Source organism: Heterodontus francisci, chromosome 10 (assembly GCF_036365525.1).
Source record: "Heterodontus francisci isolate sHetFra1 chromosome 10, sHetFra1.hap1, whole genome shotgun sequence".
Classification (NCBI taxonomy): domain Eukaryota; kingdom Metazoa; phylum Chordata; class Chondrichthyes; order Heterodontiformes; family Heterodontidae; genus Heterodontus; species Heterodontus francisci.
The window spans coordinates 86,340,491-86,368,419 of NC_090380.1; positions in this window are offsets into that span (position 1 = coordinate 86,340,491).

Here is a 27,929-nt window from a genome sequence, read left to right on the forward strand (position 1 = left end):
CATTCACAACCATTCACTCCCCCCACTACCGATGCACAGTGGCAGTGGTGTGTACCATCTACAAGATGCACTGCAGCAATGCACCAAGGCTCCTTAGACAACACCTACCAAACCCGCGACCTCTACCAACTAGAAAGACGAGGGCAGCAAATGCATGGGAACATCACCACCTGTAAGTTCCCCTCCAAGTCACACACCATCCTGACTTTGAACTATATCGCCATTCCTTCACTGTTGCTGGGACAAAATCCTGGAACGCCCTTTGTAACAGCTTTGTGAGTGTACCTACCTCACATGGACTGCAGGGGTTCAAGAAGGCAGCTCAGCACCACATTCTCGAGGGCAATTAGGGATGGGCAATAAATGCTGGCATAGACAGCGTTGCCCACATCCCATGAATGAATGAAAAAATACACCTCACGGGACTAAAACCCAATTTATCACCTACTATCACTCTTCTTTTTCTTTGGCCTCCTTGTCTCGAAAGACAATGGGTAAGCGCCTGGAGGTGGCAAGGCATTTGTGAAGCAGCGCCTGCAGTGGCTATAAAGGCCAATTCGAGAGTGACAGACTCTTCCACAAGTGCTGCAGATAAAATTGGTTTAGTTTTAGTTTAGTTAAGAGATACAGCACTGAAACAGGCCCTTCGGCCCACCGAGTCTGTGCTGACCATCAACCACCCATTTATACTAATCCGCCACTAATCCCATATTCCTACCACATCCCCACCTGTCCCTATATTTCCCTACCACCTACCTATACTAGGGGCAATTTATAATGGCCAATTTACCTACCAAACTGCAAGTATTTTAGCTGTGGGAGGAAACCGGAGCACCCGGAGAAAACCCATGCAGACACAGGGAGAACTTGCAAACTCCACACAGGCAGTAGCCGGAATTGAACCCGGGTCACTGAAGCTGTGAGGCTGCGGTGCTAGCCACTGCGCCACTGTGCCGCCCCAAGGTTGTCGGGGCTGTTACACAGTTGGCTCTCCCCTTGCGCTTCTGTCTTTTTTCCTGTCAACTGCTAAGTCTCTTCGCCTCACCACACTTTGGCCCCGCCTTTATGACTGCCCGCCAGCTCTAGCGATCACTGGCAACTGACTCCCACGACTTGTGATCAATGTCACAGGACTTCATGTCGCATTTGCAGACATCTTTAAAGCGGAGACATGGATGGCCGGTGGGTCTGATACCAGTGACGAGCTCGCTGTACAATGTGTCCTTGGGGATCCTGCCATCTTCCATGGGGCTCACATGACCAAGACATCTCAAGCGCCGCTGGCTCAGTAGGGTGTATATGCTGGGGATGTTGGCCGCCTCGAGGACGTCTGTGTTGGAGATACGGTCCTGCCACCTGATGCCAAGGATTCTCCGGAGGCAGCGAAGATGGAATGAATTGAGACATCGAGCTTGGCTGACATATGTTGTCCAGGCTTCGCTGCCATAGAGCAAGGTACTGAAGACACAGGCTTGATACACTCAGACTTTTGTGTTCCATGTCAGTGCGCCATTTTCCCACACTCTCTTGGCCAGTCTGGACATAGCAGTGGAAGCCTTTCCCATGCGCTTGTTGATTTCTACATCAAGAGACAGGTTACTGGTGATAGTTGAGCCTATGTAGGTGAACTCTTGAACCACTTCCAGAGTGTGGTCGCCGATATTGATGGATGGAGCATTTCTGATGTCCTGTCCCTTGATGTTCGTTTTCTTGAGGCTGATGGTTAGGCCAAATTCGTTGCAGGCGGCCTCAATCCTGTCGATGAGTCTCTGCAGACACTCTTCAGTGCGAGATGTTAATGCAGAATCGTCAGCAAAGAGGAGTTCCCTGATGAGGACCTTCCGTACTTTGGTCTTCGCTCTTAGACAGGCAAGGCTGAAGAACCTGCCACCTGATCTTGTGTGGAAGAAAATTCCTTCTTCTGAAGACTTGAACGGATGTGTTTGCAGCAGGGAGAAGAAGATCCCAAACAGTGTAAGTGCGAGAACACAGCCCTGTTTCACGCCACTCAGGATAGGAAAGGGGTCTGATGAGGTGCCGCTAAGCTGAATGGTGCCTTTCATATTGTCATGGAATGAGGTGATGATACTTAGTAGCTTTGGTGGACATCCAACCTTTTCTAGTCGTCTGAAGAGACCACGTCTGCTGACGAGGTCAAAGGCTTTGGTGAGATCAATAAAAGCAACGTAGAGGGGCATCTGTTGTTCGCAGCATTTCTCCTGTAGCTGGCGAAGAGAGAACAGCATGTCAATGGTTGATCTCTCTGCTCGAAAGCCACACTGTGCCTCACGATAGACATGCTCAGGCAGCTTCTGGAGCCTGTTTAAAGCGACTCGAGCGAAGACTTTCCCCACTATGCTGAGCAGGGAGATTCGAGGGCAGTTGTTGCAGTCATCGCGGTCACCCTTGTTCTTATAGAGGGTGATGATGTTGGCATCGCGCATGTCCTGTGGTACTGCTCCCTCGTCCCAGCACAGGTAAAGCAGTTCATAGAGTGCTGAAAGTATAGCAGGCTTGGCACTCTTGATTATTTCAGGGGTAATGCCATCCTTCCCAGGGGCCTTTCTGCTAGTTAGGGAATCAATGGCATCACTGAGTTCCGATTTTGTTGGCTGTACGTCCAGCTCATCCATGACTGGCAGAGACTGGGCTGCACTGAGGGCGGTCTCAGTGACAACATTTTCCCTGGAGTACAGTTCCAGGTAGTGCTCCACCCAGCGGTCCATTTGCTTGCGTTGGTCAGTGATTGTGTCCCCTGATTTAGATTTAAGGGGAGCAATCTTCTTGATGGTTGGCCCAAAAGCTCTCTTAATGCCATCATACATTCCTCTGATGTTTCCAGTGTCAGAGGCCAGCTGAATATGACTGCATAGGTGTTGCCACTCATCATTTGTGCAGCGCCTGGCTGTTCTTTGTGCAGTGCTTCTGGCTGCTTTTAGTGCTACGGATGTTAACTCACTGGGTTAACTTGTAGTTCAGCAGTGCAATGTGTTTAGTGGCTCTGTCAGATTCCAGCTCTTCAAAGTGAGATTGAAACCAGTCTGCATTCTGCTTCATACGTTTGCCATAGGTGGTCATTGCTGAGTCATAGATGGCATCTCTGATATGGGCCCACTTGGTCTCTGCATTCCCTGTCGGAGTGTTTTGAAGGGCTTTTTCAAGTGAATTCAGAAAGTTATGTAACAGCTGTGGATAAGAAATTCTGCGAGTGTTGATGCACGGGCAGCCCTTCTGCTTGGAGTGATGCAGCTTCTTTGGTTTGAGTCTAACCTTGCTGCACACCAGGGAGTGGTTGGTGTCGCAGTCTGCACTGTGGAAGCTGAGTTTGATTTGAATGCTGTTTAAAGAGGCTCGCCTTGTGACGATGAGGTCCAACTGGTGCCAATGACGTGATCTTGGGTGCCTCCATGAAACCTGGTGACAGAGTTTAGTGTGAAAGAACGAGTTGGTGATGCAGAAGTTATGATAGGTACACAACTCAAGCAGTCTCTGTCCATTCTCATTCATCCTTCCAATGCCATAGCGCCCAAGGCAGGAGGGCCATGAGTCATGGTTGGCCCCAACCCTGGCATAAAAGTCCCCCAGCAGGAATAGATGTTCGGTATTGGGGATGCTACTAATGATATTATGGAGTTCCTCGTTGAACTGGTCTTTAGCTTCATGTGAGGAGCAGAGTGTTGGTGCATAGATGCTGAGTAAGTGTACTGGACCAGAGGCGGTGAGCAGTCAGATGGACAGTATGCATTCCAAGCCATTTAAGGGTGGCTCTATCATGCTGAGCAAAGAATTTTTGATAGTGAAGCCCACTCCATGCTGTCTTGGTTCTTCAGGATCCCTACCCTGCCAGAAGAAGGTGTCGTCTTTCTCTCTTAGAGATCCACTCACAGGGAAGCGTGTCTCCTGAAGTGCTGCAATGTCCACATTGAGTCGACTGAGCTTGTTGGTAATGATTGTGGTCTTTCGAGAATCGTTGATTTGTGTAAGGTCATCCAACAGGCCAGGACACATAGTTCTGACATTCCAGCTTGCAAAATGAAGGACTGGTACCTTCTTTCCATTTTCTGTCGTGCTGTTTGGTGCGGTGTTGCAGTTCACTTTTCGGGCAATGACCCTGAGCTCCAAGCACCCATTGAAGCAGGTGGACTGTGGCGGGACAGAACCTTACTGACCTGGGGCTGCCCGGTTTGAGGCGGGCAGTAGCTGTTCAGTGAGATGCGATGACCTCTCCCACCAACAAACGCAACCCGTGGCGCCCAATCTCTATGCCAATTGAGCTGGACTTATAACTTATATCCCCCTGTAGCCCCCTTCCCAGCTCCCCTTCCCACCCCATTCCCTCCACCCCTTCCCACCGCACCCCTCCCCCTCGCACCCCCTCCCCCCTTCCCCCCACCTCCTCCCACCAGCATCCACCTATCCCTCAGCAGGGGCCCTAACAGCCCCACTGCCTTGTGGCATCTCCTGGTGGGATATACTGGCATGGATTGAGAACTAGTTAATGGACAGAAAATAGACAGTAGGAATAAATCGGTCATTTTTCGATTAGCAGGCTGTGACCAGTGGCTTAATGCAAGGATCAGTTCTTAGGCCCTGGCTGTTCACACTCTATATCAATGATTTGAATGTGGGATTAAATGTAATATTTCCTAGTTTGCAGATGACACAAAACTAGGTGCAAGTGTGAGTTGTGAGGAGGATGCAAAGATGTTCCAAGGAGATTTGGAGAGGCTAAGTGAATGTGCAAAAATTTGGCAGATGGAATACAATGTGGAGAAATGTGAGGTTATCCACTTTGGTAGGAAAATCGGAAATACAGAGCATTTCTTAGATGGTGAGAGGCTGGAAAGTGTTGAACTTGAAAGGAACTTGGATGTCCTTGTTCATGAGTCACTGAAAGCTAACATGCAGGTACAGCAAGCAATTAAGAAGGCAAATGATAGGTTGCCCTTCATTACAAAGGGATTTAAGCATAGGAGTAAAGATGCCTTACTGGATTTATATAGAGCCTTAGTGAGACTGCTCCTGGAGTATTGTGTGCAGCTTTGGTCTCCTTATCTCAGGAAAGATGTACTTGCCATAGAGAGAGTGTACCGAAGGTTCACCAGACTAATCCCAGGGATGGAGGGACTGTCCTATGAGGAAAGATTAAATAGACTGGGCCTTTAACCTCTGGAGTTTAGAAAAATGAAAAGTGATCTCATTCAAACTTACAAAATTCTTACAGGGCTCGGCAGGGTTGATGCATGAAGGATGTTTCCCCGGGCTGGGGAGTCCAGAAACAGGGGACACAGTCTCAGAATAAGGAGCAGGCCATTTAGGACTGAGATGAGGAGGAGTTTCTTCAATCAGTAGGTAGTGAGTGCTTGGAATTCTCTGCCCCAGAGGGCTGTGAGGCTCAGTTCTTGAGTACGTTCAAGACTGAGAGCAATAGATTTCTACATAGTCAAAACATTAAGTGTTACAAGGATAGTCAGGAAAATGTTGTTGAAGTAGATGATCAGCCATGATCTCATTGAATGGTGGAGCAGGCTCGAAGGGCTGAATGGCCTACTCCTGCTCCTATTTTTTATGTTCTTATATTGTTAATTCTTACTTTTGATCACTTTGCATAAATCTCAACATTCATCATATCTGGCATGAACCTCCACCTTTATTCTGTTTCAAGCATTTAACTGATGCCTGAAAGCAATTCATTCCACTCATGGACTAGGATTTTGAGTCCCATGGCGTTCCCGACGGTGGGACCAGAAGTTGATGTAACTTCCGCTTCTGCCATTTTTCCTGTATTGCACGCGATTTTATATGTAAACGAACCATGTGGCGACTGGCACAGGAGACACATGGGATTATGTGGCGGGGACAGCCTTACACTGGTGGAACCCAATGCCTCTGGGCCAAGCACCATGATTGCCATGGATATAAAGCATTCTGTGTTTGCAGCCTCAAAGATCAGCAGCCTTCCTGTCATGCAACCCTCTGTATAGGAACCCAAAGTAAAGCTTATACTTAATTCAAAATGCTTTATCCTCTCTTATTTTTTGTAATCCAGCACCAACTTCACATCATTTATTTTTCTCTGCAGCAACAGCAAAGTAACAGCAAGGTAAATGTCAGCCAGCAGGCAGCGTCCCTCCCCATGGTTCAGTGATGCCTCCCTGCAGGTTCTCCTCCAGGCTGTCAGAGAAAGGTGGGATGTCCTCTTCCCTGCAGATGGAGTCAGAAGAGCCTCCCGCCTGACCAAGGCAGCCTGGATGGTGGTAGCAGAGGATTTGTTGTACCGTGGATGATGCGACGAACTAGGATGCAGTCTCGAAAATGAATCAATGACCTGCTCAAATTGGTGAGGGTAAGTGGTCTTGGTGAGGTTGTTTCATTGTTTTTCTCCCTGGCTCTGTCTTTTTCAGACAGAGGGCAGACAAGGCATGCAGTGGAATGCATGAGCAGCTTGCTGCCATACACAAATTGATTGTGTGCAAAGTTGACGATTGGTATTGTTGATGTGCTTGGATGTGTCGTGCGAAAGCCGATCCTGAAAGAATGATGTTGATGCTTGCTATCAAAGGTTGTGATTCATCTTTTTACATGTGTTATGAACGAGGAGGGAGGAGTGCATTGTTCATTAGAGTTCCACTTCTGCACAGGTCGCAACATATATTTAAATTTTCTCACTTACTGATACGGTCAATCATATATTCCATTTTTCCCGGAATAAAACACACTAACTAGGTTTCTTTAATAAACAACAAAATTATCAGTTTATTAGAAAACAAGTCTGAACCAGTAATGAAGTAATGCATAAACACACAGATTGAAATATTACAGTTCCCTCTTAACACAGCCCCTCACATTCACATACACACATACACCGGTTAACCGGAAAAATAAGAAGGATTTTTGTTTAGAGCTCTGTTACAAAAAAAAACACTTGGGCTGAATACTTGCTCATTCTTTAAGAAACAGAAAATGAAATATGCTCTGTTCCAAAACTGGCATACAATCTGGCCCCCGAGTACACATAGACAGGTCACTGGGATCTTTTAGAACAGTTCTTTTTAGGCGACATTGAGAATTAATTTAGCAGGCTTTTGTTCAAAAACAGGAGACAAGATGAGTTGACGCAGTGGACTTCTCAGGGTCTTTTGGAGAGGTACTGGAAAGCTGAGGTGGATTGAGGTCTTCTCTCTTTCCTTGGGAATTCTCTTCTCTCCTTGGAAGTTCTCCTCTTCTTCTGCAAGCTTTTTAAAGAGATGGAACAGGCTGGGCTGAGTTGGGGTTCTGTCATCCAGTTTTCATTTTTAAAATGCCAACCCCTTTCAAAGAGTTCATTCCCAACTCCAAACAATTCAAAAGTGAAGCCGGAAAAAGAAAGTCCACCTTCTGACTTGTCACTTCTCTGCACACATCTTCCCCAGTTACCAGGGTTTCTGTACTATTTTTATCTTGAGTCATGTAACAACTGGTAAATATTGTTGTCAAACAAGTCCTTTCAGTGTCTTCTTGATGACCATCTTGAACAAACGGTCCAAAATTTCTTCACTTTGACTATGAATTCCTCAAAGAATATATTTAACATAAACAGAAGCACTATCATAACACCTCCACCATTGGAGGAATCAAATACCAGTTTAAAATGTCTTTCCTTACAAAGTGTAAAACAACAGATGAAAACATTTTAAAATACATTTTCACACTCATCCCAAAACACTCTTTACCTGCAGTAAATATAATTCTGCTTTGTACCCTCTTTTGTTTCAGATAACTCAAAACAAAGTTAGATTCTCAATAAAGCATCTGTAATAACATCAGTCCTGCAATGTGGATAATCTTTAAGTGATGGGGTGGTAATAGTAAACTCCATCAGAATAGTCTGGCATTCTGGTTTTTAAATTTTTCCACAAAGGCTAGGGAGTTATGATCGGGAGATACCAGTGTCTCTCTGTAGTGTGGTAGGCATAGACTTCAAAATGCTTAAGAGCCAATAATAGACTGAAGGGTTTCTTTTTCCACTGTTGAATATCTTTTTTGGTATTAACATTGTTTTTTTGGCAAAGTATCCCACTGGACTTTCAATGCCCGATTCGTCGTCTTGTAACAGGACTTCACCGACCCCCAGGTCATTAGCATCAATTACTATCTTGAAGGATTTAGTGAAATTTGGAGCAGTCAACATGGGTTCATTAGTCAAAATGGCTTTCAGCCTCTCAAAAGATGCTTGGCACTCCCCTGACCATGATCCCTTGGTTTTCTTTTTCTGTAGCAAATCTGTTAGTGGAGCAGCTACGATACGAAAATTTGGTGCAAACTTTTGGTAGAAACCACACATCTCCAAAAACCTCATGATTGTTTGCTTAGTCTTAGGGGTAGGGAACTCCACCAATGCTTGTACGTTCACGGTTCTTAGCAAAACTTGTCCTTGCCCTACTATATGCCCAAGGTAGGTCACTCTCGCCTTTTCAAATTTACTTTTGGCAAGGTTTATTACTAAATCAGCCAATTGTAATTTTCTAAAAAGAGCTTCTAGTTGTTCCAGTGGTCCTTCCAAGCACATCATCAAGGTAAATTATACAGTTAGGAGCACTGGCTCCCACTTAGTTCATTAGTCTCTGGAAAGTTGCTGGAGCGTTTTTTAGCCTGAATGGCATCATGGTTTTGGAAAATATCATCGAGTGTGACAAAGATCAATATTTCTTCAGATTGGGGTGTTAAAGGAACTTGCTAGTATCCTTTTAACAAATGTATTTTTAGTCATTTGGGAGAACAGAACTTGAGTATTGCTGAAAGCAGAGACACTTTGTCAAATATTTTTGTCTTGCACTCATCAGGGCAAGAATACCAATGTAAGGGAAAGCAGCAAATTTATACTGTATGAGAAGAGATTGCTGATTGGTTAGCAAGTGGACTCTGATTGGAAGAGGCATTGCCATGGAGAATGCACCAGTTTATGGTGACTGACAGTTAACTGCCAGCCTTTGTTTGAAATTTAAACCAGGCAGCTTGACTCTGATTGGTCAAGGCATTGCCCTGAGAAATGAACCAGAGAATGGTTGTCACTTATTTTGTTTAGCTGAAACAGGCGCAATGTGTGTACATGTTCTTCCTGTCTGCAAAGAACAGGCCCTGTGTATTAATGTATGTAGCTTCCAGTACATGCAAATGCGCCACACTGCGAGCCCGACTGACAATCTTAAATTGGTTGTCAGCGTAATTTTTAGCACACTGAGGATTATTTAGCACATGTTGTCCAATTGCCTGAATCACATCTAATGTTGGACACTATGTTTTGTGTTTTCCAAGCATGAGCTGTTTGGATATGGTCTGTACCTTGCCCGTTGTGTACAGTGGAAGGGACATGTTGTTTGATACGATCCACCAGTCTTTGGGATGCATGACCTATATACCCAGCATCACACTGGCATTGAAATTCATATATCACATTACTTATTTGTGTGATAGGCAGAACATCTTTTTGGCTTGATGGCAGTATCCTGTTAGTGGCGAACACCACATGTGTTGCTACTGCATAGTAGCAGCGTGAAACAGTTAGCTTCACCTGTTGCTCAAATCTTTGGGCTGCATTACCCTTCCAACACCTCTACCAATCTGAGATAGACTGGGCACTTATCAGGGCTGAAAATGATGGTCTGAGGCCCGTTCATAAGTTTATGCGATATACAGCAAGAAATGATCTGATCAGGGGAGCCATTGTCACACAGGATGCCTTTGATTTGCCCTATGTCAGCATCAAGCCTGCATGGTGAGCAATTGACTCAGGCCCTATTTACGAGGTTGCCAATAAGGCCGATCTTATAGCGCATGGAACTGTAAGAATCCCAACACGTCTATTGACCAGTAAAGGTAGGCTTGCAGTCGACCGTGATAGAGAACCCCTAAGCAGATTTCTCAATTAGTATGTCAAGGAAAGGGTCAAAGATTAATCTGAGCACAGGATGGAGCTCATTAAGACGTGTAATCTGCAGCTGCAGATTCAAATATAGCAAACGTATCATCTACATATCAGAAATATGCAAGAGGTATGAGGTTAGGTGTCATTCCCTTGAAGACATGTTTCTCATGGAACCCAACAAAGCTGTTTGCGAGATCTGACCCCTTGCCGTGTATTCACTATACCCTCTGACCTCCCCCTCTCTGATGCTGAGCGTTCTGTACTCAGCAAAGGACTCAGTTTTATCCCCTTACGCCCCCACCTCAATGAATTTCGCGCTCGGCATGACGTTGAGCTCTTCTTCCGTCGCCTCCGCCTCCGGGCTCACTTCTTTGACCAGGAGTCCTCCCCCCGACCAGCAGACCCATTCACCCGCCTCCAGCATTCTCCCTCTACCTGGACCCCTCACCCTGGCCTCTTACCCGCTCTTGATCTCTTCATTGAAAACTGTCGGCGAGACATTGGTCGTCTCAATTTCTCTGCCCCCCTCACTCACTCTAACCTGTCCCCCTCTGAAATCTCTTGCCCAACCCCCACCTCACTTGTTTATAATCTGTGACTTTTCTAATATTTGTCAGTTCCGAAGAAGGGTCACTGACCCGAAACGTTAACTCTGCTTCTCTTTCTACAGATGCTGCCAGACCTGCTGAGTGAATCCAGCATTTCTTGTTTCTGTTTGCGAGAGTTGGGCCTGGAGGGGATTCCATGACAACACCATCTATTTGGGTATACATGGTGTCATTAAAACTGAACTCAACTGCGTGAGTTCAGAAGTTCAATGAATACTGATTCACACAACGGTGGCGGGTCTAGATCGCCATGATATAGTGCTGCAGCACAAGTATCTATGGCTTCCTTAAGTGGTACTTTGATGAATAGGCTAGCAATGTCAAATGAGCACATGGACATGGCATTGCTATCGATATGCAAGTCCTTTATGGTCTTTGCAAATGTGAAGGAATCCTTCATTGTGTATGTGGAGAACTTGTTCAAAACTGGTTGTAACAATGCGGCCAAACATTTGGACAATTCATGTTCTGCATAGATAAGATAGGGCATAAAGGGACATCACTTTTTTGGACGTCATCTTGGGCAGCCAATACATACGCGGACGCAGCGTTTGTCATGTATATCACCTGGCAGCACATTGCTTTTACACAAGTTCAGCAAGCATTTTTTTTTAGCTTACTTTCAAGCAAGGCTGTCGGCTCATGTATTTTTGTAAGAAACGTGGCACAGCCCACTCTGTCAATACAGTCTTCCAAGCAAGGAATTGGGTAGGAGTCTGCCTTTGTTACTGCATTTAATTTTCTGTCATCTATGGAGAGTCTAGTTGAAGCATCAGGGTTTAGGCACTTACACCACTGCGGAACTCCTGCTGCTTTGATTCGGTTCAATGACATCGTTTTCTAGCATGTGTTGGATTTCTGCTTTTTACTGGGGCCTGTTTCTCTGGACTTACTCAGTAAGGATGCTGTTTTATAGAAATGGATTCCCCTACATCCACATCATGTGTGGCTAAGGTTGTACATCCTGGCTTATCCCTACAGACTCCTTTAAATGCTGTGAGTAGCCTTGTTATGTCTTCTCATTGGTCTGCATCTAAATATGAGAGATTATTGTCCAACCTCCCTAACAATTCAGTATTAGCTAACCGGATAGTAGGAGGTTCAATTTGAGAATTGTCTAGGCCTCCTTCTGCCTCATCCTTACTATCCCTTTCATCCTTCCCTGTCCGTACTATCTGACATGCCTCCTTGCTTATCCTGCTGCTGGAGATCATATTGTTCCAACATATTGATATGACATCGTCGGTTCTTTTACCGGCAACCTTGGGTGTCAATCAAATAATTTACTTCACCAATTCTCTTGACGACTTTATATGGATCACTGAACTATGCTTTCAATGGTTCACCCTGTAAAGGCAGTAATACCAACACCTCATCCCCTGGTTGAAATGTTTGGGTCTTGGCATGCATGTCTGTCCGTTTCTTCACAGTTGTTTGGAAAGCTTTAAGATGTTCCTGAGCCACTTTGCAAGCTCTTGTGAGCCATTCCTGGAACACAGATACATAATCTAGCACAGAAGATTGGTCCCTCTGTTATGAAAACTTTTCTTAAATTCGATTTAGAGGACCTATTCTCTCATATCCATAAAATAATTCGAAAGAACTAAAACCTTTCATTAGGTAAATCCCTAGTGGCAAATAAATTAAATCTTTAGACCTTTAATGCAATCATGGTGATAGTCATTGGCCTGCACTGGACTGTATTTTACTGGCCCCTCGACACCGCGGATGGCAGCACGGGAGCTGGTAAAATGCTGCAGAGAGAGGCCCGCCTCGACCCGCGATGTCGAGAAGGGCCCGCCGCACATTACCGGCGGTGGCGGGACCTCGGTGCGGCCCCCCCCCCGCCTCACGGCAGCAGCACCACAATTAACTTATGGCAATGCCTTTGCTGATTATGCAGCCCACCACCTCTCCACCGACACTTCCGGATTTTTCATTGAAAGGGCGGCCGTCCCGTTCACGATCTGAAAAGCCGGCAGGTCCTCAGAGGCAGAAGTTGTCGCCAGCGAAGGTAAGCTGTGTTATTCAGGGGTCTCACTCTGCATTATGGAAGGAAGGAGGGAGGGGGGATACACAGGGGTCTAACTCTGCATCCTGGAACATTCTGGACTTGGCACAGTGATTCTAATGAGCCCCACACATAATATTGCGGGGGCTCGGCAGCGGCCGGTGAATGTGAGCGCGCCACCGAGTTCAAAGGGCACCGACGTGGATGGCAGTGCCCCAATAAAATTCAGCCCACTGAGTTTGAAGAAGGGAGTTTGGTAAATGAGTGGGGATTTTAAGGGTTAATCTCTCAAGACTAGTTTTTTTTTGTTTAAATTTTGCAATTAATTGAAATTCCTCTTTCAGAGAAGAGGTAAGTTAGATTTCTTGCAGTTTTAAATGGGAATACTAACACTCTGAGTGTCGCTGTAGCTAGTTAATTAGGTTGCTGCCTTAAACTGGTTTCTGAGCTCTAGCAGAGCTGACACAGTACTGTTTTCAGAGTATAAATTCAGGGGACTCTCAGTGCTGCTTGTCTGCACTGAGTGTGAAGAAGGGAGTTTGCCAAGTGAGGGAGGAGACGCACAATAAATTAATAAAAAAAATTAATTTGACTGCACTGAGAGCAGCTTTGAGTGCACAAAGTGTAAAGTGGGAGTTTGGTGCATGACGGAGGGGCTCCTTTCTTTCTTTCTTTCTTTCTTCTATCCTTTTTCAGCTTCCAGTAGCTGCCTCTCTCTTCGATATAGGGGAAGAAGCTGATTGGTGAGTAATTGCTAAATTATTCAAATTATTCTTGTAATAAAAAGTTTTTAAAGTTACGGTATGGCAGGTCAACTCAAACAAGTGGAATGTACGTCCTGTGGTCTGTTGGAAGACATGGACGCACCACGTGTCCAAGATGAACACATCTGCAGAAAGTGTCAGCGGCTGCAGAAGTTTGAGCTCCGGGTTTCGGAACTTGAGCGGCGGCTGGAGTCACTGTCGTGCATCCGTGAGACAGAGGACTTTGTGGATAGCATGTTTAGGAAGATGGTCACACTGCAGGTTAGGAGCATGCAGGCAGAGAGGGGATGGGTGACCAACAGGCAGTCTAAAAGAACCAGGCAGGCAGTGCAGGAGTCCCCTGAGTATATCTTGCTTTTGATTCTGTTTTCCATTTTGGATACTGGTGAGAGCGATGGTTCCTCAGGGGAATGTAGCCAGAGCAAAGTCCGAGGCAGCACGGGGGCTCAGCTGCGCAGGAGGGGATGAAGAAGACTGGAAGAGCAATAGTGATAGGGGATTCGATAGTCAGGGGATCAGACAGGCGTTTCTGCAGTAAACATGACTCCAGGATGGAGTGTTGCCTCCCTTGTGCCAGGGTCAAGGAAGTCATGGAGCAGCTGCAGGACATCCTTCTGGAGAAGGGTGAACAGTCAGAGATCGTGGTCCACGTTGGTACCAATGACATAGGTAGGAAGAAGGATGAGGTCCTGAAAGCAGATTTTATGCAGTTAGGAAGGAAATTAAAAAGCAGGACCTCAAGAGCAGTAATCTCAGGATTACTCCCAGTGCCACGTGCTAGTGAACATAGGAAAAGGAGAATTGAGCGATTCAACACGTGGCTGGAGAATTGGTGTAGGAAGGAGGGAATCAGATTTCTGAGGCATTGGGACTGATTCTGGGGCAGGTGAGACCTGTACAAGATAGACGGGCTACACCTCTGGCTGCTCCGGTTTCCTCCCACATGCCAAAAGACTTGCACGTTGATAGGTTAATTGGCCATTATAAATTGCCCCTAGTATAGGTAGGTGGTAGGGAAATATAGGGACAGGTGGGGATGTGGTAGGAATATGGAATTAGTGTAGGATTAGTATAAATGGGTGGTTGATGGTCGGCACAGACTTGGTGGGCCGAAGGGCCTGTTTCAGTGCTGTCTCTCTAAACTAAACTAAACTAAACCTTATCAGAATTGGAACTAACATCCTCGCAGGGAGATTTGCTCGTGCTGTTGGGGAGGGTATAAACAAGCTTGTCAGGGGAATGAGAACTTGAGGGGCAGCTCAAATTGGAAGGAAGTAAAGCTGGTAACAGGAGGTAGAAAAGTAGCAAGTGCCATTAGAAGGCAGGCAAAAAAAAAGGCGAACATCAACTAGGCTTAGGATGCAGAATAATGTCAAGATGACAATGTTAAGCGTACTCTACCTGAATGCATGCAGCATTCGCAACAAGGTAGATAATTTAAAGGGCCAAATAGAGGTAAATGGGAATGATCTAATTGCCATTACGGAAATGTGGCTACAGGGTGACCAAGACTGGGAACTGAATATTCAAGGCTATTCAACATTTAGGAAGGACAGGCAAAAAGGAAAAGGAGGTGGTGTTGTGCTGATAATAAAGTATGGAATCAGTACTTTCGTAAGGGAGGATCTCAGATCGGAAGAAGTATGGACTCTGTTTGGTTGGAGCTAAGAAACAGCAAGGGGCAGCAAACATTGGTAGGAGTTGTTTATAGGCCACCAAACAGTCGTGGTAGTGTGGAGCATGGTATTAATCAGGGGATTAGAGAAGCATACAGCATGGATAATACAGTAATCATGGCTGACTTCAATCTGCACATAGACTGTGTAAACCTAATGAGCGCTCATGCTGTGGAAGATGGGTTTCTGGACAGTGTTAGGGATGGTTTTCTACAGCAGTATGTTGAGGAACTGACTAGATAACAGGTTATTTTAGGTCTAGTAATATGTAATGAGAAAGGGTTAATTAATAATCTTACTGCAAATGAACATTTAAGGATGAGTGACCATAATATGATAGAATTTTACATTATGTTTGAAAGTGAAGTATTTCAATCTAAAGATAGGGTGGTAAATTTTAATAAAGGAACTTATGAAGGTATGAGGGTCAAATTGGCTGAGGTGGATTGGGAAAATACATTAAAATGTATGACAGTACATGGGCAATGGATAGTCTTTAAAGAAATATTACATAGTTTACAGCCACTGTACATTCCTTCAATGCACTAAAACCCCAGAAGTTGAAGTGATTTATGACTTTAACCTCTTATAGGGACTAAACCAAATCAGGAGTACATCTCCATAAATCTCCCTTAATTAAGTTCAAACCAGACAAACTCTAATAGACACTTATTTTGGGTTCAAAGAATTGAACTAGCTCTCCCTCAAAGAAAGAATGTTACCATCTTTTGGATAGCCTATTTTTTATAATTATGGCTAAGTCATAAATATCCCAGATATTATAAGGGTCTGGGAATATGTTTCTTCAATATCTATCTCTCCACTTCAAGAGAAACAGAAAGGGGGGTTCTTGTAGTTGTATACAGAATGCTACATGAGACAATTTATTAACTTTTATATGTTTATTAAAGAATTTAACATTCAATATACTTTTAAGTGGATAAGTATACTTACAATATCAAAGATTACCAAAAGATGTAAAACATAATCGTATTTCTAAAATAGAATCCAAAATTTCAACCTTGACAATGTTTAACAGGCATATAAATAACAGGAGGAGCAGAGAAATTTCTAATTCGAGAAGATTTAATACGTTGGAAAGTGTGACCACAGCAAGTAACATCCTCACAGGGGGTTATCATCCAGGTTCCAATATCCAGACCACAGTCAGAACACCTGGAGGCTGTAACACCCGCATAGGAGCCATTTCCCAACGATAAATGTTGCCTATAATCCAGTCGAACAGGAGTAGAGGTAACGGGATAATTTGCCTTACCTGAACCAGTGCCACGAGGGTTAAATTTTTGCCAAGTGTGGCAGATGTGGAATCCCTGATCAGTGCATTCACTCACCTGAATAAAGTCATGCATCGGTGAGGGAGAGTTAAGAGTGGAATTAAACTGCGAATGTGAATGAGCTATCCTATCATATGGATGCTGTACTGTCACTAAGGCCCGAAACCATACTGAAGACTTAATGAGGCTCAAATTAAGTATTTTCCATTGCTTAGAGCAAATCTCCATTTGTTTTATTAAAGGGACCGTAAGAAAGATATCTAGTCTCCATTAAATAGATTCAGCTAACCAAGCAGTATCGCCAAGTATAGTAAAAGCAAAATACAGTGGATGCTGGAAAGCTGAAATAAAAACAAACAAATGCTGGAAATACTCAGCAGGTCTGGCAGCGTCTGTGGAGAGAGAAGCAGAGTTAATGTTTCAGGTCAGTGACCCTTCTTCAGAACTAGCAGATATTAGAAATGTGAAAGGTTTTCAGCAAGTAAAGCGGGGGTGGGGCAGGAGATAACAAAGGAGAAGGTGTAGATGAAACAAGGTCACAGAAAATAACCGAACAGAAGGTCATGGAGCAAAGGCAAACGACATGTTAATTGTGTGTTGAAAGACAAAGTATTAGTACAGATAAGGTGTTAACGAACTGAAAACTGAACAGCAGCAAGTACAAACATGAAAAGAAACAGTGGGTCGGCAAACTGAACAAACTGTGATAAAATAAAATAAACACAAAAAAATGTATAAAAAAGAAAGAAGAAAAAATAACTAAAAATAAAAGTAAAATGGGGGGTCCGTCATGCTCTGAAATGATTGAACTCAGTGTTCAGTCTGGCAGGCTGCAGTGTGCCTAATTGGTAAATGAGATACTGTTCTTCAAGCTTGTGTTGATGTTCACTGGAACACTGCAGCAATCCCAGGACAGAGATGTGAGCATGAGAGCAGGGGGGAGTGTTGAAATGGCAAGAAACCAGAAGCTCGGGGTCATGCTTTCGGACTTTGCAGAGGTGTTCCGCAAAGTGGTCACCCAGTCTGCGTTTGGTCTCCCCAATGTAGAGGAGACCACATTGTGAGCAACGAATACAGTGTACTACATTGAAAGAAGTACAAGTGAATCGCTGCTTCACATGAAAGGAGTGTTTGGGGCCTGGGATAGTGAGGAGAGAGAAGGTAAGTGGGCAGGGGAAGTGGCCGTGGAAAGGGGACAAGGTAGTGGGGGTAATGGAGGAGTGGACCAGGGTGTCACGGAGGGAACGATCCCTTTGGAATGCTGACAGGTGAAGGGAGTGGAAGATGTGTTTAGTCATGGCATCACGCTGGAGGTGGCAGAAATGGTGGAGGATTATCCTTTGGATATGGAGGCTGATGGGGTGGAAAGTGAGGACAAGGGGAACTCTTTCGCGGTTTTGGGAGGGAGGGGAAGGGGTGAGGGTAGAGGTGCGGGAAATGGGCTGGACACAGTTGAGGGCCCTGTCAACCATAGTGGGGGGGAATCCTCGGTTGAGGAAAAAGGAAGACATATCAGAAGCACTGTCATGGAAGGTAGCATGATCAGAGCAGATGCGTCGGAGACCGAGAAACTGGGAGAATGGGATGGAGTCCTTACAGGAGGTAGGGTGTGAAGAGGTGTCGTTGAGGTAGCTGTGGGAGTCGGTGGGCTTATAATGGATATTAGTAGACAGCCTATCCCCAGAGATGGAGACCGAGAAGTCAAGGAAGGGAAGGGAAGTGTCAGAGATGGACCATGTAAAGGTGAGAGAAGGGTGGAAATTAGAAACAAAGTTGATAAAGTTTTCCAGTTCGGGGCAGGAGCAGGAAACGGCACCGATACGGTCATCAATGTACCAGAAAAAGAGGTGGGGGAGGGGGCCTGAGTAGGACTGGAACAAGGAATGTTTGACCAATCCCACAAAATGACAGGCATAACTAGGACCCATGTGGATATCCATTGCAACAACTTTTACTTGAAGGAAGTGAGTGGATTTGAAAGAGAAGTTGTTCAATGTGAGAACAAGTTCAGCCAGGCGGAGGAGGGTGGTGGTGGATGGGGACTGGTTGGGCCTCATTCAAGTAAGAAGCGGAGAGCCCTCAAACCATCCTGGTGGGGGATGGAGGTGTAGAGAGATTGGACATCCATAGTGAATAGGAGGCGGTTGGGGCCAGGAACTGGAAATTGTCAAAATGACGTAGGGCGTCAGAAGAGTCATGGATGTAGGTGGGAAGAGACTGGACTAGCGGAGAAAAGATAGAGTCAAGATAGGAAGAATATAGGGACAGGTGGGGATGTGGTAGGAACATGGAATTAGTGTAGGATTAGTATAGATGGGTGGTTGATGGTTGGCACAGACTGGGTGGGCCGAAGGGCCTGTTTCAGTGCTGTAACTCTGAACAAAAAAATAAGTTCAGTGGGGCAGGAGCAACCTGACACAATGGGTCTACCGGGACAGTCCAGTTTTTGGATTTTGGGAAGGAGGTAGAAGCGGGCTGTCCGAGGTTGCGTGTCTATGAGATTGGAAGCTGTAGAGGGAAGATCTGCAGAGGAGATGAGGTCAGTGACCTCAAGTCACTTGATGTTCGGTGATGGGGTCATGGTCCGGGGGAGGTAAGAAGAAGTGTCTGAAAGTTGGCGCTGAGCCTCTGCAAGGTAGAGGTCGGTACGCCATACAACAACATCACCACCCTTGTCTGTAGGTTTGATGACCATGTCGGGCTTAGAGCTGAGAGAACGGAGTGCCTCAAGTTCAGAGGGGGACAGGTTAGAATGAGTGAGGGGGGCAGAGAAATTGAGATGACCAATGTCTCGCCGACAGTTTTCAATGAAAAGATCAAGAGCAGGTAAGAGGCCAGGGGGAGGGGTCCAGGTAGAGGGAGAATGCTGGAGGCGGGTGAATGGGTCTGCTGGTCGGGGGGAGGACTCCTGGTCAAAGAAGTGAGCCCGGAGGTGGAGGCGACGGAAGAAGAGCTCAACGTCATGTCGAGCGCAAAATTCATTGAGCTGGCGGCATAAGGGGATAAAACTGAGTCCTTTGCTGAGTACAGAACGTTCAAGTGTCAGAGAGGGGGAGATCAGATGGTATAGTGAATACAAGGCAAGGCGTCAGATCAGAAGGGGTGAGGTCAGAGGGAAGTGAAGGGAAGAAGGATCTGGAGGGGCATTAGTCCCCATCAGCTGCTGGAGATTGCGTTCCTTGACACCTGAAAGGAAGAAAAAATGTTTTTTGTTCATGTGTTGGATAAGACGAAGGATGAAATGAAATTGCAGAGTAGAACAGCTTTGAAATAAGGTGAGGCGGTGCTGCTGGAGAGAGAGGTTCAGTGTGTGCATGTGGCGGCACATAGCACTGAGTGTGGATCTCAGGATGTGGCGAGAATAGCAGTCCGAGGAATGTTGTATTTCTCGGAGATACCTGTAATCCTGGGTGGATTCAAAACATGGTGGGGGAAACTGCAGTTGGAATCCACGTGGAATAAGTCGGAGCTGGAGACAGTCACTGAGGAAGGAGATGGAGCTGTGAAAACGAGTTTTGGTAGACACTTTATCAAATACCAGGAGGGAAATAGAAAGCAATGAAGGTGAACAAGGTAAAAGAGACAAACGAAAATCCTGTCGGAGAGAAGAGCAGAACTTCTTCAAGGTAGGCATTCCTGGAAGAGAAGTGGCAGTGAATAAAACATGAAAATAAAAGGAAAATACTGCAGATGCTGGAAATCTGAAATAAAAACAAGAAATGCTGGAAATACTCAGCAGGTCTGGCAGCATCTGTGGGGAGAGAAGCAGAGTTAACGTTTCAGGTCAGTGACCCTTCTTCAGAACCAGCAGATATTAGAAATAGTTCTGTCTGTGGAGAGGGAAGTAATACTATGTAGTATGGCAAGAAAGATTAGTGTAGACAGGGCTTTTTCACGCTCTACTCTAAGACCAAGGCCATCTAAAAAGGAATCCCTATACCATAACCAAGGGACTTGATTAGACTGAAGTTTCAATAGGAACATACGAATAGATGTCATAAGGTTATTAATTCTAATACCCTCACCTGTGGAGAGAAGTTATTTGTGAATAGTTTGCAGACCAGTGACAACAAGTGATTTCTGTAATTGAATAAAGTCCTCAATCTTTTTGAGGCTGTAGTCTTGATCTCGGTTCCATTGATTTAACATAAGGTTTGCCAGAGCTCTTCGGAAGGGTTTAAACTAGTTTGTCAGGGGGATGGGAACCGGAGCTACGGATCAGTGGATGGGGTAGCTGTTGAGCAGGCAGATACAGAGTGCAGAGAGTCAGCGAGGAAGGTTAGACAGTTGACAGGGCAAAGTTGCAGCCAGTATGATGGGTTGAATTGTGTCTATTTTAACGCAAGAAGTGTCAGGAATAAGGATGATGAACTTAAAGCATGGATCAGTACTTGGAGCTACGATGTTGTGGCCATTACGGAGACTTGGATATCACAGGGGCAGGAATGGAAGTTGGATGTTCCGGGGTTCAGATGTTTCAAAAGGAATAGGGAGGGAGGTAAAAGAGGTGGGGGAGTGGCATTGCTAATCAGGGATAGTATCACAGCTGCAGAAAGGGAGATCGTCGAGGAGGGTTTGTCTACTGAGTCAGTATGGCTGGAAGTCAGAAACAGGAAAGGAGCAGTCACTTTATTGGGAGTTTTCTATAGACCCCCCAATAGCTACAGAGACACGGAGGAACAGATTGGGAGGCAGATTTTGGAAAGGTGCAGAAGTAACAGGGTTGTTGTCATGGGTGACTTCAACTTCCCTAATATTGATTGGAACCTCCTTAATGCAAATAGTTTGGATGGAGCAGTTTTTGTCAGGTGTGTCCAGGAAGGTTTCCTGACTCAATATGTAGATAGGCCGACTAGAGGGGAGGCTATATTGGATTTGGTGCTTGGCAACGAACCAGGCCAGGTGGCAGATCTCTCGGTGGGAGAACATTTCGGTGATAGTAATCACAACTCCCTGACCTTTACTATAGTCATGGAGAGGGATAGGAACAGACGGGATGGGAAAATATTTAATTGGGGGAGGGGGAATTATAATGATATTAGGCAGGAACTGGGGAGCTTAAATTGGGAACAGATGTTCTCAGGGAAATGCACGACAGAAATGTGGAGGTTGTTTAGGGAGCACTTGCTGCGACTGCTGGATAGGTTTGTCCCGATGAGGCAAGGAAGGGATGGTAGGGTGAAGGAACCTTGGATGACAAGAGATGTGGAGCAGCTAGTCAAGAGGAAGAAGGAAGCTTAATTAAGGTTGAGGAAGCAAGGATCAGACAGGGCTCTAGAGGGTTACACGGTAGCCAGGAAGGAACTGAAGAATGGACTTGGAGAGCTAGAAGGGGACATGAAAAAGTCTTGGCGGGTAGGATTAAGGAAAATCCCAAGGCGTTCTACACTTATGTGAGGAACAAGAGGATGGCCAGACTGAAGGTAGGGCCGATCAGGGATACTGGAGGGAACTTGTGCCTGGAGTCGGAGGAGGTAGGGGAGGTCCTTAATGAATACTTTGCTTCAGTATTCACTAGTGAGAGGGACCTGGACGTTTGTGAGGACAGCGTGAAACAGGCTGATATGCTCGAACAGGTTGATGTTAAGAAGGAGGATGTGCTGGAAATTTTGAAAGACATGAGGATAGATAAGTCCCCGGGGCCAGACGGGATATACCCAAGGATATTACGGGGAGCGAGAGAGGAGATTGCTGCGTCTTTGGCGATGTTCTTTGCATCCTCACTGTCCACTGGAGTAGTACCAGATGATTGGAGGGTGGCAAATGTTATTCCCTTGTTCAAGAAAGGTAATAGGGATAACCCTGGGAAGTACAGACCAGTCAGTCTTACATCGGTGGTGGGCAAATTATTGGAGAGGATTCTGAGAGACAGGATTTATGATTATTTGGAAAAGCATAGTTTGATTAGAGATAGTCAGCATGGCTTTGTGAGGGTCAGGTCATGCTTCACAAGCCTTATTGAATTCTTTGAGGATGTGACAAAACACATTGATGAAGGAAGAGCAGTGGATGTGGTGTATATGGATTTTAGCAAGGTGTTTGATAAGGTTCCCCATGGTAGGCTCATTCAGAAGGAGTCATGGGATACAGGGAAATTTGGCTGTCTGGATACAGAATTGCTGGCCCATAGAAGACAGAGGGTGGTAGTAGACGGAAAGTATTCAGCCTAGAGCTCGGTGACCAGTGGTGTTCCGCAGGAATCTGTTCTGGGACCTCTGCTCTTTGTGATTTTTATAAATGCCTTGGATGAGGAAGTGGAAGGCTGGGTTAGTAGGTTTGCCGATGACACAAAGGTTGCTGGAGTTGTGGATAGTGTGGAAGGCTGTTGTAGGTTGCAACGGGACATTGACAGGATGCAGAGCTGGGCTGAGAAGTGGCAGATGGAGTTCAACCTGGAAAAGTGTGAAGTGATTCATTTTGGAAGGTCGAATTTGAATGCAGAATACAGGCTTAAAGACAGGATTCTTGGCAGTGTGGAGGAACAGAGGGATCTTGGTGTCCACGTCCATAGATCCCTCAAAGTTGCCACCCAAGTTGATAGGGTTGTTAAGAAGGCGATTGAGGTGTTGGCTTTCATTAACAGGGGGATTGAGTTTAAGAGCCGCGAGGTTATGCTGCAGCTCTATAAAGCCCTGGTTCGACCACACTTGGAATATTGTGTTCAGTTCTGGTCGCCTCATTATAGGAAGGATGTGGAAGCTTTAGAGAGGGTGTAGAGGAGATTTATCAGGATGCTGCCTGGACTGGAGGGCATGTCTTATGAAGAAAGGTTGAGGGAGCAAGGGCTTTTCTCATTGGAGTGAAAAAGGATGAGAGGTGACTTGATAGAGGTGTACAAGATGATGAGAGGCATAGATAGAGTGGATAGCCAGAGACTTTTTCCCAGGGTGGAAAGGGCTATCACCAGGGGGCATAATTTTAAGGTGATTGGAGGAAAGTTGAGGGGAGATGTCAGAGGTAGGTTCTTTACACAGAGAGTGGTGGGTGCGTGGAATGCACTGCCAGCGGTGGTAGTAGAAGTAGATACATTAGGGACATTTAAGCGACTCTTGGATAGGTACATGGATGATAGTAGAATGAAGGGTGTGTAGGTAGTTTGATCTTAGAGTAGGTTAAAGGGTCGGCACAACATCATGGGCCGAAGGGCCTGTACTGTGCTGTACTGTTCTATGTTCTATGTTCTATGAGAACTGATTCAACTAACAGTGGAGAAGACCTTTGGAGTGAACAAGTGTTCATTAAAGTAGAACGCTTCATATGTTGTCGGGAAAGATCAGCTAATTTGATGAAATCTGCAAAAGATTGATTTAAAGGTACTATCACTCGATAAACATCAGATTGATATATTGGAAGAGAAGTGTTGTCAAACACCTCTCCAGAGGACTTGTTCACAGAGAAGTAATGCTCCGTAGCTGCCACTCGATCTTGAATCGATAAAGTCTTGTTGGCATAAACTAAAATGTGCTTTAATCTATTTTTAGTCACATTCCAGCCACGTCTTTACATCAGGAATAAAGTGAATCGAATTTAATATCATGAAATTTTGATGTGTCCTGGATAGAAGTGCCATTCGGAACTTGATTATTTTTTTAGGTGTATGTTCCATCAGAAGCTAACTTGGCAATACAAAGAAGAGCCTTTCTGCCATGTTTTCCTTTGTGCCAGCGCATTCTTCCAATGTTATAATGAATGGGACCATCACATGCATTACCTCCCCTCCATCTGTCACTCAGGTCAAATGCAGTAAAATGTTTGATCTCTGCAGGAAATCACATAGTGTGAGGTATTCAAGTAGTCAGACATTTCTGGTATGTCACATGCACTGCTTTCATCCGAAAGATCTTTAACAAAGAAATTACCAGTGCCTTTCAGATGCCAATCTCAAGGCAGGTAAGATGATGCTAGGTGATGCTTGTTGTCTGACCAGCTGGGGTGCTTCTTCCTGCAATCATCAGCGAGCATTCAAACAATTTCAGCCATCCCGTCATAAGTTCATGAATTCTTAAAAGAGTCAGAGTAGAATTTTGGGGAGCAAAAAATTGTTGAATTATAAGGAAAGCCACCATCCACAGGGAGTAAAACCATAAGTTTATTCTGGTGCCAGAGATGAACTGATGAGCTCATTTTCGGAACATACTGACAAATTGGAGAAGTGGAGCCAAATAGACCTGATTCTTGAGGTGACTCACATTGATTCCACATCATATCCTTATGGCGATATGTTTTTGCAATTAAAAATATCAGGTTGAGGGGAAAGTCAGTGTGACAATAAGTTTTCTGTTTACCCCATTCAATGAAGTAGCAATGTCCCACCTGTTCAAAGCATTGCTCATTGCGTGTTTTTTCACCTAGGTTACCAGCTGACATTTGAAAAGTTGGATTTTCATCCCTCAGGTTACGCATGGTAACATTAAGTCGGTTAACCAGTTCATTTTCTTTTCAAATCGACTGAATTTCAAGAGACTTAGCCAAAATTGTGGTGTCAAATTCAACTTCTGTTGGCTGATATGTGGAACCATGTCAAAACACAAGTGATTGAAGCTGAGGTATAGAAATAATACCACAAGGAAGCGGTACCTTAGACATCATGGATCTGTTATTAGAAATTGTGAGAGAACGACGTCTTTGAGAGACGAGCGTGAAAGCCACAGTAGGAATTTTACTGCTGTGGTTGATTGGAAGGTCTGGAAACAAATCTTCTGTAGTTTGAGTCTCAATCCTTTCTTTACTCGAGAACAAGGCTAAGAGATTTTGGTGTTTTCCTTTCCCGCAGTTTCTTCATCTTCTGTTGCGGTTTGACTATCGCTCAGTTGCGTTGGGTGTGGTTTCCAATGAAACCAACCTTTGATGCGCTGCGAAGCCCTGCGTGGGGGAGGAACAGTTATTGACGTAGTTGGTTGTAGTTCGATTAGCGTAGCTTCCGATGCCATCCTCCAGGCTGGGTCCTGAAAGACAGTGTAGGACTGCACCTTGTACTGTTCCCCCATTCCTGTACCCTTCAGGACACCTCTTCAGTTGTCTGCAGAGATAGTTTTAAGAGATTGCTTGCCATTTGGCTGGTTAGCAAATATTTTGACAGTTCTCTCATTAATAACAGAATGTATTAGAACAGATTTCTTCCTGGGTATCAAACCAGGTTTCTGATCAAACTTTTTTTCCTGAACACATTCCCCCGTTACAGATTGGCAAGCTTTGTTAGTTACCTGTTTTTGTCTATTCTTCTCTCTGATCCTCTGATCAATTTTATGAATTTGATCTATTATTTCTTGTTTCAAATCTAATTGTTGCTGTCGGGTCAAGGAGTCAGAAAGCATAGAGACAGTAAAAGAACTGTGAGTAAGTAGTGTATGCGTTTCAATATCATACATTAAATAATACGGTGTTTTAGGGAACACTGTCCTTGATGCACATGTGGGAACATTATTTGGTGTTAACTGTACTTCCGGAATGATGGCAGCCCAGTTATTCCCTCTGATTCTCAACAGTTTGGTCAACAGCTTTTTTACTTTCTGGCTTTTACGTTCCACCAGTCCTGCTGACTGTGAATGACATGGTATGCTGTGCTGTAACCCAATCCCCCTTTGCAAACAATAGTCTTTGAAAACTTTGGAAACAAAGGCTCTGCCTTGATCAGATTGTAGGATTTTGGGTGCACCAGCTGTAGTAATGATGTCATTAATAGCATTGACAAGTGCGTTTTCCAAAACAGTTTTTATGGGGATCAGCCAGCAGAAAGAGGTGCAGCCATCAACACAAACAAGAACATGTTTATACCCCATTGATGGGGGTAGTGGTCCGATGAAATCAACAAAAAATTTCTCTATTTATTTATTAGGCTTCACGGGAGCCAACGGTGGTTGTTTAATAAGTGATGCTCAAATTACATGGCTCACAATTTGCCACATATGTTTTACAGGTTTTAAGCATACCTGGCCAACAACACAAAGGAGTCAATTTGCAGAATGTTGTTTGGGCACCGCTATGTGCCTGACCTACACTCTCGTGAGCTTCTTTTACAAGCTGTTCTTGTTTGTGACTCGGGGGTTCCTCCCGGACACCCTTGGGCAACTTAACCAGTATAATACCAGTCGGGATCTCCGAATAGAAGTACTTTGATGCATATTCTTTTGGATTCTCTTTCGTCGGGTCTAATAGCTGAATCAGTTCCTCATCCCGATTAGCTGCCCGTTCTGCCCTAGTGATTACATTAACCATGTCAGGCCCCTCTCGAGGGGGTGTTATGCAGACTGACTGTTTTGCCTGTCCATCTGCAAGACTGTTGCAGAGTACTTGAATTACCTGACAATTACATTTCTCCTTTCGCAAATGGAAAATATCTTCCCACAATGACTTGTGCTTTATGGGTTTACCTTTGTGATTGGTAAAGCCTGTTTGCTCCCAGAACACTAGGTCTTGGTTTACAATAGTTGCTATCTGTGCAAATCAATGTGGGCTTAACTGGGTCTGCCTTTTCCAAATCATACCATAATGCTGTAGCTTCAGCATACTGTGCTGTCCTTTGGCCAAAGGGTATGGATAACAATTCCTCTGGATAGAAAGAATAAGAATCCCAAAAGGTACCTTTTACTATCCCCATCCTATCTGAGGATTGTTGGGATGTCCCTTTTCAAATCATCATTGATAGCCCATCACAATAAATAACCTGATGATAATCTGTAAGTGGTTTCAGAGGTACTTGTTTAACCCCCTCCTCGGTATTATCATCTTCCATAACACAGAGGTGTTCTAAGTCCATGTCTGTGGATAGAAATTCAGAAATGAGTTTCGGATCATTTAAAAAGGAGGACTATTTGTTGTATCGGATTTGAGTGGCTCTTCTCTCATCAGAGGCCATTTGCAAAACTGATCTCAAGTCTGGTATTTCAGTATAAGTTGTAATGGGGTGTATCCCTTTAAGCGGTCATGCTTTAATGAGACACTGAACTATCATCGTCATTGCTCTTTTTTGTTGTACCGTCTTTCAACATTGGAAAAATTATAACAATGAAACTGAACCGGCACAATGCGATTTTCATTGTAAAAAATTACAACTGTTACTTTAGGAGATGTTTAACATGAAGATTAAGTGGGACTTGCAAATCCCTTTGCTCCAAATCTATAGCCTTCTTTACATCACAGCACATTTGTTGCATTTTCAAGTAATCATCTGGGGAAAAAAATGAATGGACCTTTAGCTTCCTCGACTACTCTAGCATATATAGGTGATGAGAGCTCAGCAAAGGTCGGTGTAAAAGATCTAGCTAAGTTCAGGAGTCTGAAACTTGATTGCCGATTTTTCAAAGTTCTGGGATATTGAATAGTATCTAGTTTCTTTTTATAGGACTGATTTAATTCCCTACCATTCCCAGTTATACGGAGGCCTAAGAAATCTACTTCCTCTCGAATGAACTGGCTCTTTTTAAAATAAAAACAAGAAATGCCGGAAATACTCAGCAGGTCTGGCAGCATCAGTGGAGAGAGAAGCAGAGTTAATGTTTCAGGTCAGTGACCCTTGACTCTTTTTAATGTTGATCAGATATCCAGCAGCAGTGAGCCGGGATAAAATTGTATCAATAGCTTGCAAATGTTCTTGAAGGTCATTATGTGAAACATAGATGTCATCCACGTAAGAGTTAACATTGGGCAGGTCTTTTAAAAGATTGACAACATG